Source organism: Erythranthe guttata, chromosome 11, assembly GCF_056151865.1.
Source record: "Erythranthe guttata isolate IM_541 chromosome 11, IM_541, whole genome shotgun sequence".
NCBI lineage: Eukaryota > Viridiplantae > Streptophyta > Magnoliopsida > Lamiales > Phrymaceae > Erythranthe > Erythranthe guttata.
In genome coordinates this window covers 8715417-8723301 of record NC_142543.1, presented here as the reverse complement: position 1 = coordinate 8723301, position 7885 = coordinate 8715417, and the positions used below count along the sequence as shown (strand labels likewise).

Below are 7885 nucleotides of genomic sequence, written 5' to 3'. Positions count from 1 at the left end.
CTTCCACGAGGACATAACTCGATCAACTCTATTACCCCCATAGACAACTCCCACGAGGAGATTACTTGATCCGTGCTACTACATTATCGCGAGACAACTCCCACGAGGAGATAACTCGATCAACACTATTACCCCGCGACGAGACAACTCCCACGAGGAGATAATTCGCTACTACATCGTCGCGGGACAAAACCGACGACTCAATTAACTTACATCGCGACGACCTTGTCGCGCCATGCGCCAACGCGCATTCACGCCCCTCCGACACACGCTCCAATGCGTTTTCGCATACCATTAGGCCATACGCCAACGATCGACTTCTTAATTTTTTACTCTCGACACGATTTGAGACCCATCACAACATGGCCCCCACATCGACTCGAGGGTGGGGGGCTTAATGATATGCCTAATTGGGCCAACCCAATGGGCCTACAATTTCTTTACCTACTGGGCCACGAGCCCAATATCGAAGACCACTATCACCGAGGCCCAATCACCTTCAAGTAAGGTTTGGGTCCGATAATCTCAACTAAGCTATAACTAAAGGTTTGAATTCATTCCTTAAGGTAGGTCCTATTAACTGAGTAATACTATCAACTGTATTCTCTGGACTATTTTCACTATCAGCACGTCTGACTTGAGCGTCGGAGGGGTTTCCGCCGGATCAACCCCCGGCGTAGTTCACGTGTGCTCATTTCGCAGGTACCTCAAGATCATCAAATTGTCGAGCTACTGGTCCGCTTTGCTCTCCCAGTTCATTTTCTACACCACCCTAGGTGAGCTACATATTAGCATCATCAAGTATGGTCACATTTTCCAGTGTAATCATTCCGATTGCACTCATCTTTTCGGATGCGAGGTGAATACTGACCTTGTCTTATTCCAGTAATAATTCCGATTACACTTATCATTTCGGTAGGCTTGGAAGAAACGCCTGTTTTCCACAAAAATGCATATATGCATATAGTTCATTATCAAAAGGGATGGGGTATATTCATCTCAAAAAAAAAAAAAAAAAAAAGGGATGGGGTATATCGTACCGAGACAAAAATAGAGGTACATTGCAATCGGCATATTGATAATATTTAGAGTGGCAGCAGAATTATCAATAGGGGTCCCACTACTATAATAGCAAAAAGGGCAGATTACATTAACAAGTCCCAAGTCAAACCACTGCACAGTTAAGTAAAATAATAATATAATAATAAGTCCCAAGTGTAAATATACCTCGTCTCAAGAACGATATTCTTCTGATCAATGGAATAAGACGAGGTCAGGATTTCCCTCGCAAGGATTTACCTCGTATCCTAGAGAAGTTCAGAATTACTGGCATAAGACGAGGTCAGCATTGACCTCGAATCAGAGATGTAATCTGAACGCAATGGAATAAGACGAGGTCAGGATTGACCTCGCATGATACACTAAACTAAGACGAGGTCAGTATTGACCTCGCGTCCAGGAGATCAGAATCACTGGATTAAGGCAAGGGGGGAGGTTGGCATACCGACATATAAAGAATACGAGATTATATCAGCCTAACCACCAACAAACGAAATCGATACGAACGAAATAAAACATTCATATTATATATGAAATGTGGACAAACAGCAAACAAAAGCAGCACAGAAAAAAATCAAGGGGCCAGAGGGCAACCCTCGTCCTAAGCCTGATCTAGAGTAGCCTCGTTCTCTGCCTCCGCTCCGGCGGTCAGCGCGTCCGTCAGCTCCACAGGACCTGCCCCGGTATAGGGCCGAAGTGCCTCTTCCAGTGGGATGGTATACCAAGGTTGCCCATCACGTCGCACCTTCAATGGTTGCCAGGTCGCCGGCATCTCGTTCGCATGCAATCTCCCCATTATGTTGAGCGGATCCAGCTCGACTGATGACACACCAGCCTTCGAAATGTCCCTTTGTGCGATCTTGATCGTATGCGACACTGCGAACTCCGTATACGGCATCAGATCTGTCAAAAAGTCCGGGGAGTTCCGGTACATTTGCCTTAGTTCGGCCGAGAACTTTTGAAGCACAGCTCGACCTTCGTCGGAAGGAAGGAAGGCACGATATCCCTCCTGCCAAGCGCGAGATTTCTCCTCCTCGAGGGCTGCTATTTCGCGGGCATGTTTGACCTTTCCTTGCTCAAGAGCAGCGGCTAGCTCTTGGGCTCGCTGCTCCGAGGTTAAAATCTGAGCCAGGCGAGCCCTCTCTTGTTCGGCAGCATCCGCCCTCGTTTTCTCAAGCTCCTCCCGCAGACGAGACAGCTCTTGTTGAGAGTGCGCCGACGGCAGACCCCTGTTGGCAAACAGGCCAACGAGGTGGCAAAGGGCGGCACAACCCTGCCGCTGCAGCTCGTCTTCCCCTAATTTGTCAAGCACCTTTTGATCATTGGGGGAGCGGAAGCTGCGGATGAAATCAACCATCTCGTCCGAGCCAGGCTTCGGAATAAGTAGCGAAGCAGGCACCGATATGGTTTTGGGTGCTGGACGCGCCAAGGCAATGGATGTGGGCAGCGACGTTTTGGGAGGGGGCGGCGGAGCATTTTTCTTCGAGCTCGAAGGATTTGCATCAGGGGCATCCTCGGCACCTCTTTTGCGACGTGTTGACTTGGCTGTATTTGTAGCATCGGTCGACACGTCGGGTGCGGTGTCTGCCTCGCTGGTCGCCCGTGGCATAGATAAAGCTTCGCCTTCGGCCACTGCAACGGCCTTTTTTGGTGTCGGGGTAGAACGGAGGTGAGCAAACATCGCTACTTCTGCAAAAACATGGGAAAAGGATTAGCAGATGTTTACAAAAGAAAATAATACGGATATAGACGAGATGATTACCGCGTTCGGCGGGAGTCATAACAGGCCCTTGTGGGCGGAGTAAACCGAAGGCAGCAAGAAGCCCCGGCGTCCGTATGGCATTTTCTACGTCTAAAAATTGATTATGGAAAAAACATTCTATATACGCGATATCGACAAGCATGTCCTCGGTTCGAGGGGGCGGGGTTTGGACTCTACCGGCGTGAGTAGTAAAAGGCCACGGTTCGTTACTCCGGACAAAGAAGTACCTTCGGTGCCAGTAGTTAATCTTATTCGGGATATTAGTGAAGATATTTCTATCTCGTCGATTAGACAGATAGTACATCGACCTAGAGCGGCGGGCATAGAAAAAATAATCGAATAGCCCGCCGCATATGTTTTGGATACCAAGAAGGGTGCACACCATATAGAAGCAATTTAGTATACTAAATGCATTAGGGGACAACCGACATAAAGGGATTCCGAAACGGTTCGCGACGTCTACTAAAAAGGGGTTTATAGGAAAGGAAAGACCGGCTTTCGCTTGATCCTCATACCAGGTCAAAAGCTCGTGATCGGAATAACCCGGAAGTTGGGATGGCTCGGGGTGTACGTACCGATATCCATGCCCAAACTCCACCGACTCTAGGACCCAAGTACTGTCCACTATTGAATAGGGCTTTTTGGAGCCCGAGGAAGGTACGGGGTTTAATGCTAGCCTGTCGGGATCTAAGGGGGCATCACCTACCTCGCCTACGTCGTCAAACGCGGCGTCGTCTAAGAGAAGGTACGAGGTGTAGGAATCACCTAGAAGTAATTCTGAACCACTACCCGAGGGAGGAGAATCGCTAGACATCCTACCAAAGGATAACTTTGATAAACAATGGAATGAGAAAATCACCTGCTAGAATGGCCTCTGGTGAAGCTAAGGGATACTCCGGGAAGGGACTTGGCGTGCCGTCGGGAAAGATGAAGCAGACGGAAAAAAAAAAATTTGCACGAGTCGGAAAGGGGCAGATGCAGAAAATTAGCAAGGGAGGAAGAAGAGGTTGCGAAAAAATTGGAGGCGGCCTTTTTGGAATGTATTTATAGTGAATTTCTATCCCTACCCAAACGAGGGGAATCCGGCCGTTCATTTCAAATTAAAGAACGGCCACGATTCCTCAACGTTCCACATACCCCAAAACCTCTGGCATATCAACAGTCGCCATACAGAGGCAGACACGTGGACTTACCACATTAAATTTTCTGCATTAATTCATATGCTTACGCGAATTCCGAGGACAGGGTCATGATTGCAAAGGCTTTTTCGGCAAAAGCAGGCGGCAAATGAAAAGACCGAGTAGACAGAAGCTTAACCTCCATCTCTCTCTGTACCTCTTTTCTCAAATATTTGATCATTTGAGGGTGTTTTTTTTTCATAGGTTTATTCTGTTGAAGATAAGGATGAACTGGAAAGATTCGTCACATCCCCCAAAGTAAATGTATATTATTATAGTTCAAACAAGAATGGGTGTTCTTCTCACATGATCTATACTACAAATCTTGAGGAAATAAAAAACCAGGTATTGTGTAAATTGAATGTTTTAGTAAATTTAATCCACATGAACTATCAATCGACGCCTTTGTGTTTAACAGTTTATGTTGGCGCTCCGGACGAATTCGGTTGATCAGATTAGTCTCAGAAACATCAAAAAGACTCTTCAGAGGCTGCATTGTAATATAATATTTTGTCTCGAAAACCTTGGATTGTGGGGGGCATTACAGGTAAGGATCACAAGATTTGGTTATTCTGTTTGGCCTCTATTGCTTTTAGATTTAATACATTGACTAGTGCTGCTTAATTGTGCCTCTATTTAACCGTTCTAAGATAGTAAACTGTAAAAGTGAAAAACAGTTTTTAACTCTTCCTGTCTCAAATGTTATTCTTATTGGTTATTTGCTCGTTCCTTTCCATGAGGTCTCTTAAGCTCTTGCCTTTTTAGTTTTGTGTGTGTGTGTGTGTGTGTTACCGCGCATGGCATGCCACATTTATATGGGGAATGGGGATAACACAACGTACTAGAATTATGAGTCCTTGGTGTCTTGGATCCACAAATCTGAATTGAAATGCATTGATATATACCTAAAAAATCTCAGACATGCTTCTAGGGAACAGTTTACATTATATTACGTCCAACCTCTATTTTGTTGAAGTATCATAACTCAAAGTTTTGTATACACAGAAGTCCAGTAAATGTCATTAACCGACAAAAAAATAATAAATTACTGCACAAAACCTCATCTCCTACGATCCTCATCTCCTACGATCCTGATCAAAACCTCCCCCAGTTTCTCCGCCAAAACCCCGCCGACTATCTCCCCCTCGTAACCACAATTTTCATTTACTCTCCTTCAAATTAAGAACACCAATCTGATCTGCTTTTACAATAATGCATTTATATTTTTTCTCATTGCATCTATATCACATCGTAATTTTGCCTCGCTAGGTCTTTTTCTGTCAGTTATTCAAGTTTCAATTAGACTGAAACAATTATCATTTAGTTGAAAGATATCTTATTCCAACTCCAGCGTTAAGAGATGAACACAAAAATCGCTTCTGACCCTTTCTCTTTTGTTGAGTAGTTTGGAAAATGAAGTGCATATGATAAAAGAGGAATGTAGAACTTCTGTCTACCTTACACATTCAATTATGTTAGAACTTTGTATCAGTTTACTGATATCTTTCTTTTACCTTCTCTTATTTTTGAAAAAAAAAATAAGAGAAGCAAACTATATCTATTGCTAAAGCAGGAATAACAACAGTTCTCAATTCCCGGACCTCTGTGCTTGCTGCAGCTAACCCTCCATCTGGGCGTTATGATGATCTCATGGTCTGTTAGTTTCTGTTAAATGACTGTTTATATTGTCACTATTTCAGTCGGTTTTAAGTCTTTTTACCATTGAGAAACTAACAGTCCTTATTTTCTTTTTCAGACCGCTCGAGACAACATTGATTTACAGACCACCATTCTTTCAAGATTTGATATAATATTTATTGTGAAAGATATCAAAATGTATGCGCAAGACAAGGTATGTAAACATTAATCACTTTGGATAGCATGTTACTCATACATAAGCGACCCCTCAGACTTTTGCTTTTGCGTCTCTCTAAAAGTACGGTCGTGGTAAAATCCAAATATCTCTATTGAACATGAGTATAGGTTGTTACTCAGAATGTTGTAATAGAGCTCCTTAAAAGCCAAGTGAAGAAAATTAGCTAAACCTAATCAGATGCTATTCATTTGCAGAGTATTGCCAGCCACATCATCAAAGTTCATGCATCAGCTGATGCAACTGCAACTGACTCGAAGACTACCAAAGAGGACAACTGGCTGAAAAGGTATGCAATTCTATTTAGATCCTTGTTTTTGTCGCAAGGGTTGCTTAAGCTTTGTTGGTTGGGTTGCTGATGTATTTAAATTTCGCGTGCAGATATATACACTATTGTCGAACTGAGTGTCACCCACGTCTCTCAGAGTCTGCCGCGTCTAGATTGCAGGAGAGTTATGTAAAAATTAGACAGGTATTTGTTATACTGTTTCTAAATAATACTGAATTGGATGCTACGATTAACCATTTGTAACCATCTTAGTCTAGCAATAGTTACTTTAATTAATGCTTCAAATATTCAATTCAATATTCTGGAAATGATTTGGACATGCTATTTAACTTCTTATTGGATAGAGTTTTTCAAGTGTTATTTTCCTTTCTAGCCAAAGTGTTGGTTACTGCTCCTAAATCTGCATAGAAACCTTATGTTGACGTTGTCTGAAGGAAAACATTTCCATGAAAAGTATCATGTTTCGTCTGATGCTTAGGATGCTTGTATTTTCCCTGTTTGTTATTGATGCATAATGGTATTACATGTTATCCATAAATTTCTCTTACGCTATTTGATTCTTGTAGGACATGAGACGGCAGTCAAATGAAATTGGTGAGACAGCCGTAATACCAATTACAGTGAGGCAGTTGGAAGCTGTTGTGAGATTAAGTGAATCACTTGCTAGAATGACACTGTAAGTTGATGTGTTCCGTGTTGTACCGTATGTGATTATTATACTTCCCATTGCCTAAATCGTATGTGGTTCTAAATTTGCAAATTTGATGTACGCTGAAAGCTCAAGAAGAGTAATAATTCTTAAAAATCTCCTAACATGAGAATTGTATTTTATCGTGTGAGAAGTTGCCGTTTACTGAGCCTTATTTTTTCTGACAATTAGGTCTCATGTTGCAAATGACAACCACGTTCTTGAAGCAATAAGGCTCTTTAACAACTCTACAATGGATAAGCACGTGCCGGAGTTAATCAACATCTACACCTTACTCCCGAGATGGCAAATGAGATAAAGGTGACCACTGTTTGGCTCTCAATTACCTTGTCTATTTTTACGTATTATAATAAATTATACCGATGCTAAATCTGATAAAATGTACAGCAAGAGGAAACCCAGATAAAGAGAAGAATGGGTATAGGAAGCCATATATCAGAGAGAAGGCTGATCGATGAGCTCACGAGGATGGGCATGAATGAATCTATTGTAAGAAAAAATCAATGTTTTGAATTTTAACCAGTAGTAGATAACAGATATTAGAATTTTTAAATGTCTTTTTTCTATAACTGATCTATGTGTGTGTGTTTCTGACAGGTAAGAAGAGCTTTAGTAGTTATGCATCAAAGAGATGAAGTAGAATATAAGCGAGAAAGACGGGTAATTGTCCGTAAAGCTTGAAGCCCGATGCTCTTGCCTTTGTAATCTGCCATTTTTCTGCAGCAGTGTAGCCAATCCATCATTTTAGAAGAATTATTTGTTCTATGATGCGGTGAATGATGTGTTTGTTATTTAAGTCTGTTTGTAATCGAACGCTTAAAACATTTTGATTATAATATCTATCTTGTGAAACTAAGCTATTGCTCCGTGTATCTTGCACAGAAAACTGGCAAGGAAGCTTCGTGTTGGTTTAGAATAGCAACTACACTAAAGCTTCGTGTTGCGTGAATATGTATAAGTTTGAAAGTTGAGTATAATGGATTTTGAACTACGTAATTTGAGATATTAAACCTTA

At 42.2% G+C, this 7885-nt stretch overlaps 1 pseudogene across 1 annotated transcript; it reads left to right on the top strand.

The window, feature by feature from the left end:
- The first annotated feature begins 3688 nt into the window (after nt 1-3688).
- Nucleotides 3689-7629, top strand: LOC105972111 (DNA replication licensing factor MCM5-like; annotated as a pseudogene). Its single transcript, XR_016034565.1, has 9 exons — nt 3689-3827; nt 5543-5652; nt 5756-5851; nt 6070-6161; nt 6254-6344; nt 6728-6837; nt 7042-7170; nt 7258-7359; nt 7468-7629. The product of XR_016034565.1 is annotated as a DNA replication licensing factor MCM5-like (transcript).
- Nucleotides 7630-7885: the final 256 nt, after the last annotated feature.